Source organism: Micropterus salmoides, unplaced genomic scaffold (assembly GCF_014851395.1).
Source record: "Micropterus salmoides isolate LMB-PRFRI ecotype aquatic unplaced genomic scaffold, ASM1485139v1 Ms_hic_scaffold_1, whole genome shotgun sequence".
Lineage (NCBI taxonomy): Eukaryota > Metazoa > Chordata > Actinopteri > Centrarchiformes > Centrarchidae > Micropterus > Micropterus salmoides.
In genome coordinates, this window is record NW_024040040.1 from 25,610,567 (window position 1) to 25,621,892 (window position 11,326).

Genomic DNA, 11,326 nt, shown 5'->3' on the forward strand with positions numbered 1-11,326 from the left:
TGTGCTGCAATGAGAGATGACAAATTTGTAAGTGGTTCACAATCTTCAACTGCCACCATTGGATCCATAACTTCCCCTATAGCGGCTTGTTTAGCGGCTTCATCTGCTTGGTTGTTACCTCGAGCTATCAGAGTGTCTGTTTTCTGATGTGCTGGACACTTTATAATTGCTACTGCGGTTGGTTCATGGATTGCTTCTAATAATGCAGAAATGGCTTCTCCATGTATTACCGGAGTTCCGTCTGCTCTGCAAAACCCTCTCTGTTTCCAAGTATTGCCATGCACATGACATACTACATATGCATAAGCTGAGTCTGTGTATACATTCAAACGCTTTCCCTTCGCCAGCTTACAGGCTGCTGTTAGAGCCTTAATTTCTGCTAACTGCGCTGAACATGGTTGAGGTACACTGGTGGTTTGAACATCCGTGAAGGTATTATCTTTGTTTAGCTGTACCACTGCATATCCTGCATGACCTGTGGTGTCTCTGAAACAAGAGCCATCGACAAAGAATGTCAAATCAGCTGGGATTGTGCAAATCCTCGCGTATTCTCATGCACGTGTCTGTTACCTGTATGCAGTCATGTGGTGTTCCATCTATTGGCAGCACCATACATGTTGCTGGATTCATTGTGTTGCACCGTTGGATAGTGAGCTCCGGTGCAGACAGGATGACTTCGTATCCTGTTTTCCTAGCTTGGGTTAGAACAAATCGAGGACTGGTGAGCAGAGCATGCAATTGATGGGACGAATACAAAATCACTGGATGTCCCATTGTCAATGAAGAGGCTTTTTGAAATGCAAAAACTGCTGCTGCCAATCCCTGGTAACACGGTGGCAGTCCCATCTCAATGTTATCCAGTTTTGTACTGTAGTACGCCAGTGGTTGTTTACCTGTTGGCGTGTCTTGCATTAGCATGGCACTCGCAAATCCTGATCTTTCAGCTACATACAGGTGGAATAGTTTAGAATAGTCGGGATTGCCTAGTGCTGGAGCAGAACACAAATCCTGTTTTAGTGCTTGGAAGGCCCCTTCGGCTTCCTCAGTCCAGTACAACTGGGCTGATTTATCTGCCTGGCCTGCTGCTCTTCTCATAGCACGTAATGGGGCTGTTTTAATTGCGTAATCGCAAATCCACGAGCGACTATATCCTGCCATGCCTAAAAACGAGAGCATTTGCCCTACTGTTTGTGGTTTTGGTATCTTAGCTATAGCCTCTATCTGTGAGGTGGCTATCAGTCTCGTCTCCACTCAATTTTCTACCTAGATACTCTACCTCAGTATGACAGAATTGTAGTTTGTCTTTGCTAACTTTGTGCCCTCCTTTGGCCAACGCCAACAATATCGTCATGGAATCCTCCTCACATTGCTGTTCTGATGAGCTACACACGAGTATGTCATCCACGTATTGAATCACAGTGCTTGCTACCTCTAGATGTTGTAAATCTTGTGCCAGTACTCTGTTGAAGATTGAAGGACTTGAAACGAAACCCTGTGCTAGACGGCTATAAGTTATCTGATAACCGTCAAATGTGAAAGCAAACAAGTACTGTGACTCTGGGTGTAGAGGCACACTGAAGAATGCTGAGCACAAATCTATGGTGGGATGGTGGGAAGTTAGAGAGCAGGGTGTGTGGATCCGGAACGACAGGTATCTCTGCATCTACAATGGCGTTTGTCTCAGATCATGAACCAATCGGTAATCGTATGAATGTGGCTTTTTAATTGGGAAGATCAGCGTATTACAGGGAGTCTGTGTTTTGACCAGGACCTCAGCCTTCATCAGACCCTCAATTGTAGGTCTGATCCCTTCCAAAGCATGCTGTTTTAGTGGATATTGTATTTGGTATGGCAATGTAATGTCTTTTCTTAGTTTTATTTTTACTGGCTGTGCTGATTTAACTAGACCTACATCTGTTTTGTGTTTTGACCACAATTCCTGAGGTACTTGATCCAGTAATGCTCTGTGCCTGTCTGTTACAACCATTAATAGAGGCAATTTCTTATCCCGTGGTCCTCTATCAACTATCACCTTTTCTGCTATTCCCTCATCAACTGCTGTCAGTGTTATTCTCATGCATTGTCTATCTGAGGCAATGTATATGTTTGCATCATGTGTTTGTGTCCAGTTTGGTATCTGTAATGCTCCCTTAACCGTTGGTCCTAAATCGTGTGACTCATAACCCCCTGACACAAGCAAAGTCACATGTGGGACAGATCCCGAAACCGCGAACCAGTCCTGCAGTTCTGGGGGGAGGATGACAGCAGCCGCTGCTCCTTGTGGTCCTATATACACATCTTGGACTGTCAGATAGTGTAGACTCTTGTTGATAACTTCATCCCATAAGGTCTCGTAGTCCTGGTGTTGCTCTCTTTCATCATAATTAATCCAGTATACCTTGGGCATGACTCGGTATTTCTCCTTTACTTCTCCTTGATATGGCTCTTTTGGTACTTCAGTTAGAGGCATCATCCCTGCAGTGTGTTCTGCCACCCCGTAGGTTGTGTGATCTTCTGGAAACTCTATGTGCAATCCGGTTGGGGTGCACATTATATGAGCCTTTAACTGGCAAAGTAGGTCTCGTCCCATCAGGCACATTGGAGTGTTGTTGGAGTATAATAGAGGGGACACTATAGTTTTTCCTGCAATCTTCATTGGTACCGGCTGTGTTAAAGGTATTATTTGTGTTTTCCCAGAGAAGCCTACTGTTTTTACTGATGACTCTGAGAGGGGGAGGTTTGAGCCGGATTTTCCAATACAAGAGTATGTGGCTCCAGAGTCTACCATAAATTGGTGGTCTTCATCATAAATCGTGACTGTCATGGTAGGCTCTTCTTGTGGTCGTGATGAAATGGCTATTCCTATTAACTCCCCCTCAGGCTCCTCTGGGCTCCCCTATTGCCATCCAGATGCCCCTCCCAGGGATGGGTTTCACAGTCTCGTCCCTGGTGTCTAGATTCTCCACAGCCCCAGCAAGTATTTGACGCCCCTTGTGGTTGGTTAAGATGTGGGTTGGACTGTGTGCGACGCATTGGTGACGGTCCCATTGGGCCTCTCCATCCTCCACGTCTATTTGGGCCACCTCTGGGTCTCGGCTGTGTTTGGTATCGGTTGTACCCTCCTGTGTTTCCTTGAGGTGGATAGCCCCCTTGAGGCAGGTAATTTCCTCGCTGTTGGTAGCTTTGTTGTGGATAACCCCGCTGCGGGTAGCCTTGTTGTGGTGCGTACCCTTGTTGAGGTGGTACAGGTTGCACACCTCCTTGTGTCATCATTGGTGGTGCCTGTGGCGGCTGTGCTTGTGTCATGGGCTGCGTTGTTGCAGGTGTCTGCAGTGCCACAACTACAGGAGGAGTTGGCTGAGACAATTCTGCAGTCACCACTGGAGCTTGTGTTTTGCTCTTCTCCTTCTTTGCTTTAGTTAATTCATTCAGTTGTAGTTGGGTCAATTTGGTGGCCAAATTTTTGTTTGCTTCTTCTTCTCTTTGTTTTTCTTTTCTCCAATTCTCCACATGATGTGGAGAATTGGACACCAATGTGTTCAGAGAATAAAGGCCATTCCATCTTCATGAGCCCAACCACATTGTCCAGTCGCTTCTGGACCTCTGGAGGCATGGTTTTCTTTATCATCACTTTGAACAGGCTTTTCGTGGTGTCATTGGTATTCCAAGCACTTCCAGTTTCATCTCTCCACTTCTTCTGGAAGTTGATCAAGAACTTAGTTGGACATTCATCGTCCTTCAGTCTTTCACCATCCAGTTTGGATGGGTCCATTTTCTCCGGATACTATCTTCTCAGCTCAGCCCATACTCTAGTCCGGTGTCCACTAAAGCCTATGCCATCTGCCATGTTTCCTTTTACTACCAAAGGTAGTTTAGCTGCATTCATGATGTCTTCCGTGGCATGTTTTCCCACGACATGCATCAATAGGGCTTTGATGTCCCCTAAAGCCAGTGTCACTCCTGCTGTGATCTCTACCAGCGCTGTGATCCACTTGTTGGCACCTTCAGTTAGATCTGGTAGTCTGCTGGCCAGTCCCACCATGTCAGCGAATCCCCAGGCTACATATGCCGTTTGTCCTTGAGCCTTGGTTATCAGTGGGCATATGAGCTCACGAGGATGCTCCTCTTCTTTATCATCTTCTTCTTCCTCTTCTTCTTCTTCCTCTGATGGAGGAATGTGTATGGCGCGTGATCGCTTCTTCTTGGGAACCGTGGGTAAGACTCTTCTTCCATTTCTTAGCACTTTTATATAATCATTAGTGCTATTAATTTGTTGCAGTTGTTGATTGGTCATTTCATGCACTCTTGTCTCCACATTCTCCAAAACTTTTTGTGCTTCTGCATTTGTCGGACTCTCAGTCGTCATAATGCCACTCAGCTCCATTCTCACAGTGTGTGGAGTGCTTGTTAGCACTCTGTCTGAATCTTTGCGGATTTTGTCCCACTATGCTAGCAGCCTTCTCTCTTCTTCTTCCAGTCTACATAGTTCCCCCTCCTCTCTCCGGATGATCTCATCCAGTGTTTTCATTTCCTTCATCCGTTCCTCTCGTGTCTTGGGGCTGGCCTGTTCCCATTCTTGTTGTCTTTTCAGCCTCTCCTGTTGTTGTTGCTTTGTTGTAATTGGCAAGTCTGACAACTTGAGTGGGGTATATTCTTCTCCCCCAGCTGCATCTCTACTGGTGTGTCTTCTGTTACTGTCGTCTGATTCCCATCTTTCTTTCTTTGGTGACGTCCGGGCGCTTACTTCCTTTAACCAGTAGTCCACTCTGTTCATTACTTCAGGCTTGAATTCTCTTCTCACCTCCTGGTAGTAGTTTTCTCTGTCTCTTCTTCCTCGTGAATCTCCGCTCATGCTCAGAGAAACTTGGGGTTTTGTTCCTCGGGATGCCTTGCCCAATGGATGAAGTGTTGCTGGGTTGGCGTGCGCTCCCTTTGGCACCAGTCCATCTCTTCTCCTTCTTCATTCTCCGTCTCTTCCGCTGTCATTCTCTCTTGTAGATCTTCTTCAGCATTTGCAGTCCACCCTCTGTCTTTTTCTTTGTTGTGCATTTGCTTGGTCAGGGTCATTGTAAACTTTCCCTGTAGCTCTCCCTCTACTTCTTGTCTCTCCTCTACTTCAAGTGTCTCTAGTACTGGATAAATGCCTGTCCTAGGTGTGCAACTATCTGGGGAGTATGGCGGTGGTGGTCTGGCTGACCACTCAGGTGCAGTGGCCTTCTGCTGTCCCTGGTTTGTTTTCACTTCCTGTTCTACCATCACTTTCCTGATTACTGGTGGTGGTTTGGGGGGTGGATCTTTATGCATGTATCGGTACCCCTCAAATTTAAACCAACCTAATACCTCTCTTTCCCTTGCATGCTTTCCTTCTCTTTTCTCACTTGTGTCTCTAGATTTATGGTGTTTTATATTTGTTGCCACTTCATCACAGTATGCTTCCATGAAGGTGCCTCATTTTAATTTTCCTTTTGTTCTCCCATGCCACTTTTTCATGCATTTTTCATTAAATTCTTTTTGATCTGGGTGACTGTTTATCACCACTCCCATTGGAGTTGCTTTCCCTTGTTCCTTCACCATTCCTGCCCCCATGTAGCCCTGTCTTACACTATGTGCTGTTCTAAGTATTTCTGGTTCCTCGTCTCTGTCTTTAGTTTTTATCGTTACCAGTATCTTATCTATTGTAACTCCTGGCTTATATTTCGTTTCTCTAGTGGGATTGTACTCTAATCTCTCCGTTCCGTCTCCTGCTGGTGTTTTTGTAATACACCCAAATTTGCCTGTTTCTCAGTTAACTCTCCTAGGGACTATTGTGAAGCTCAGTCGTGGATTTGAGGTCACTCTATTGCATATACCATACCCTGCGGGCAGTCCCAATGCTGGACCTAATGGTATGGCAACAATTGCACTAGGGTTATTGCACAGCCGTTCCAACACTATTGCAAGTGTCTTTGGTGTCCACCACCTGCGTATCACCTGTTTCCACGGCACGTCAGGAAACTCGTCCTGCACTTGTGCCAAATTAATTAATTTTGTCAACTGCCACAATTTCTGATTTATCTCTTGTTCAGTTTGCCATTGCTCTACACCATCCTCATCCTTACATGTTCGTTCCAACCACAAATGTGTTCTTATTCCTTGTGTTCCTATATCCCCTTCCTGTGTGTAGTGTTCTGGCAGAAATAGCTCGTCTTCACTGCTATTTCCTTCTTCCATAAACTTTTTTACTTCAAAGATATTTAACAAGCAGTACTCCTGTTACAGGAGCCTTTGATGGTATTTACAAAGCTTTAATTGCTGAATAACTTTTTCACACTAGTCAATCAAATTAAAACATAGACATTAGTTATCTTACATACATTTCACTACTATCAGACACTCAATTTCAATTTTACATTGATTAGATATTTTCAAATATTGACATTGTTCTCTATACATTTTACCCATCTCAATCTACCTATTCTATTTTAGCAGTATTTACATGCACGTATGTTTCTGACTCCTGTCTCCTGCCGGCCTCTGACTTAATGTACACTACCTAGGTTTTCAAATGGACTAGTCTGATACACTTCCTCAACACAGACTTAATTTACACTACCTAGGTTTTCTTCCAAATTGGCTGGTCTGATGCACTTCCTCAACACAGACCCAGTTTACACACAAATAGCCTCTCAATACACTTCCTCGACATGAGGGCTTAGACAGAATTGTAACACTTCCTCAACACAAAATCTGTCTTTACAAATAGCTACTCAATCCACTTCCTCAACATGAGAGCGTAAACTTCTTTTATCTTTTGAGCACGTTTTATTCTCCTATCCTGCCGCCATCCTATTTTAGGCTCCTGGTGGTAACGTGCTATAGTACATCCGCCCGTTCAGTCCGGACCTACCATCGACCTTATTTTCTTTACTTACCCTTAAAAGCAAACAATTAAACACAAAAAGCGCATCTACTCTACTAGCTTTACACACACTTTGACACAGACATATTCCGCACCATGGTTCACACACACATGCAAATTTAGCTGCTATTGCACCTTGCCTGCATTTAAATTTGCACCGACTCTAGTCCTCCAGCGTTTAATTTCTTTCTTTCTTTAGCTTCAATTCACCATTAAATTCCAAAATTCGTATTTTAGTAAAATATTTTATACTTAATTTACTGCTTTTAGCATTCGAAAATTTATTCTAAGTTCAAGATTGAGGATACTTTAAGATTCGCACCTGGGCAGAAAATCCCGTATTCAGACACAGTTAAAAATGCAGAATTTTGGTTAAACAGGTATTCTGCTTACCTTTTTTATTTGGCCGCGGTTCTCAGATACAGGCTGTCTGTTCCGGTCAGAAACTCTCGGCCTCTGGACTCAATCTCCTGGCTGGCCTCGCCAATTGTCGGGTCGGAAATAAGGACTGGCTGGGCCAGTGAAAGACCTGGTCCCTACTCTAACCAACGTATTAAACTCAATATAAATACTCTATTAGCTTTCTTCTTTAGACAAAAACTGCGTAGTCAAAGACTTCACTGGAGATGGTCAAGAGTCGGTGCAAAAGAGTTTATTCCAATAATGGACAGATAAACCCGAGCAACATCCCTGCAGGCCTCAGGATGGAACTGAGCTGGTGGTCAGCGAACATCACCTTATATTCACCTTAAGCTCCACCTTATCTCTTCTTTATATTTTTGACATTACTGGACTAGAAATTTACCAATATGTTTCAACTTAAGTCTCACCGTATTTTTAAAAAAGTTATACAGGCATAATTTGACACCATTAAAACTCAAACACTTACAATTGTATTTTTTAAAAGAATTAATAAGGAATAACATATTTGATACATACCATAACATGATTCAATAATGAACTACATAATTCAACAATGCCAACCATGAGGGTGCTGTGTCTCATACAAAGTTTAGTTTCGGCAGTGCAAAGCTTGGTTTCATGCAGTACCTGTCCGTACCTTGCAGTACCAGGCGCCATTAATCACAATGTGTCATGATCTCATTCTTGGCCTCAGTTTGCCAGGATCTCAGGCCTGGCGTACGTGACTTACAGCAGGTGCCTACTACCATTGTGTATGTTACGGTTGGCTAGGTTTTGCCTGCGCTGCCTGAGCAGCTGCTCTGCTCATGTTGGCACTTTGAAAAGGCACCGGTTCATAAACACACAGAGTATAGGAATAAAATATGAGTTGGTACACACTTATTAAACATTTAGTAGTCAAACTTTACATTGAAAGAATAACAACAGTGGTCAACACCTTTACCCCACGAGACCACAGTCATTCTTCCAATGGCTACACTACAAACACTTCTGAGTAATTCTTCTAAGTTATACTATTTTTGCAAACCAACAAAGTGTACAAACATGTCAATTTGTGTCAACCAATTTATGTCAACTTAAGGAAAGAAACAAAAAACCACCTAAGGAATTATTCAACAAGAGCCTCTCAATGACAACATCACTTAACATAAGCACACTAAAGTTAACTATTAATATAATAGTTTGATCACAAACATCTTAGAAGCCTTAATGTATCTTACTTCATGAATAAAAACAGCTCAACTTACGTTTGATGACTTTAACTTTGTTTGCCGACAGAGCTCTAACTTACAATGGAAAAGTACAGTAACACTGTTTGCCGCTGCTGCAGATGTCGGTCTGTCACTCAAACGTAAAAATGGGGTCTCCTTACCTTTACACAAGGGGGGAAACAGCGCCCCCAAAATCCTGCTTGTGGCCACAAATATATTACATCCGTAGTGATAAGAACTACCATAGAGAATGAATGGTAAAAGTTAAGAGAATTAAGCTCTACTATTCCCGGTCCCCGCGCCTGGCAATAGCTACATAACACAAAAAGTACAGACTGGGGGACTTGAAGTTAAATACAATTAAAGGCAGGGTAGGTAAGTTTGGGAAACTAGCAAGAAACTGCTGGATTTTGAAAGTATCCAACAGAGAAACTCCCTCCTCCTCCCTTCTGGGCTCCTTCCAAAGCCACGCCCCCAAATCACATGAACGCACGTTGCCGACACCGCTGGAGGACAAGCACAGTGTGACGAGCGTAGAGGAGCGCAGAGCATCTTCTCACATCAGGGGTAAGAAAACATCTAACTTTATCATTATGAAAATAAACAACTAACCCAGCTGTTAGTACTCACTATCAAGCTAGCATGTTAATATTGGATAGGTTTAAAAAGATCGAGTTTTAGCTAACTGTTAGCAACAGGTAGCTGTGCTAACCGCTGCGGTAACATTGGGCAAAGCTAAAAACAGGCTGATACACATTTTCCCGTTTCCATCAGTTACACTACACACAAACGTGAATTTCGTGTTAGACTCATAACATGTACGTTGTTTTGCATGTTAGAGCTTCCACGGTGACAGCATTATTGTGTCTGATGAGGACTGCACTCCAGAGCTAAGCCGAGACCGGGACAGGACAAGGACCTGCCTGGGGTCGAGGCGAAGCAGAGGAGGGAGGGCTGCCAAGATCCGAGGAAGAAGGGGCAGCACGCAGGGGGTGAGGTGCAAGCCAAGGAGAACATTTCTAGGACCTACGTTGAGCTTCACACTCCAACAACGGCATATGAACAGGTATATATATATATATACACACACATATATATTTTAATATTAGTATATTATTTCCCAATGTGCTTGTCTCAAAGCACATTGCACATATGTTATACACCACATTACAACAACTAACTACAGCTCTGCTTCAGCCAGTGGCTCATCTGTGTTTTGTACATTGACCTGGTGTGTAATGTGGACAAAGAACTCCTGTTAGAGAAAAACAACCCCCTGTTCAATAAAAATATCTAATCATGTTGAGGAATGTTCTTTCCAATTACGCCGATCTTTCCCATTTGGGGTTCTAACAACTATATATTCCTTTACAGGCCAGAATCTGAGGACTGTGGACAACATCCAGTCAACAGTGGAGGTCGCAGTATTTAGTGTTGTGTCGTTCAATGAACGTTTCATTCATAAGACCTAATCGTGTGTATGACTCGGGAGGAACGGGTAGTCTCAGTGAGGAATCCGTTCATTTTCACTCATACGTGAAGGATCTTGGACTCTTATGTTCACTTGTCACACAGCAGCTGCATGGGCTCCGTCAGCACAGGAAACAGAATTGATTAGTTCACGACTCTCAACCATAGACTGTATATAAAAATGGACGTAGCGTCCGTGACGTCACCCGTTGGTTTCTGAAGAGCCATTTTGAAGCTCAAAATTAGCAGCGCGTCACTCCCGGATAACCAAAAATGGGCAAAGAGGCAGGTCGTAGGTGGAGCTGAGGTGACGTGTTGCTGAAACCACTCCCGTCTAGCTCGACATGACCGAAGGAGCTAATGCTACATTCTACTGTACGGTGGAGGTTGGAACCTGCGGCCGTGTTGTTACCGCTTGTTACCAGTTTACTGACAATACCAGCTACAGTCAAGGTAAGACAACGGAAAATATTAAAATAACTCACATATCTGTTATTGACATTATACATCACAAGGTTTTAAATGCTTTTTAATATATAAATGTGGTAACGTTATTTTGCAACACTAACGTTAGATTTTGTTGAGACCAACGTTAACAGTTAATTATGAATCAGTTATTAATTATGTTAAGTTTACTTAACGTTACAGCTCAAACGAACAATTTCAAACAAATCAATTATCCCTTTTACATACCGTTGGTTACGAGCAGGTTACGAGTCGTTTATTTGGATGTCACCTCAGTATGTTACTTGTAATAAACGTAATAAGCTAGCGGTAGAGTCCTTAGTTACATGATGGAAGCTATATATCTTGTAAAATGTTAGCCATGGCTGCCATCACGTTAATTAATTCCCCACACTGCTATTTTGAGTAACGTTGCTGCTGTTGGCAGGGCTGTGTGGGATTATTGTCTGGAATAGGACACTTTTTATGTGTCACAAGATTCTTGTTGAGGTTCTGATTCCTCCACATCTGCTACTCATAGCTTAAACTTTGAGTCTAAAATAACGTTGCTAGTCTTGGCTACTGGACATCTGACAGCTGATATAAAATTGAAATACTCCCATGTTTCACATGAAATGTTGAAAAGTAATTATGCAGTGTATTTCTGTGTGTGCAGGAGTATTTTTACTTTCTACCTTATACTTCAAGATAAATAAGGAGCCATACCCAGTACCCATATACTGTATAACAGAGCCTGAAGTTTCTGAAGAGTGCCTTGTTTGCTGCTCTGATATAAGTCTAGTTTATGCACATATAGTAAATAGGTGAGTCTATACAATGTAAACCACACAAGACCTTCACAGAGGTCGCAATAAATGAC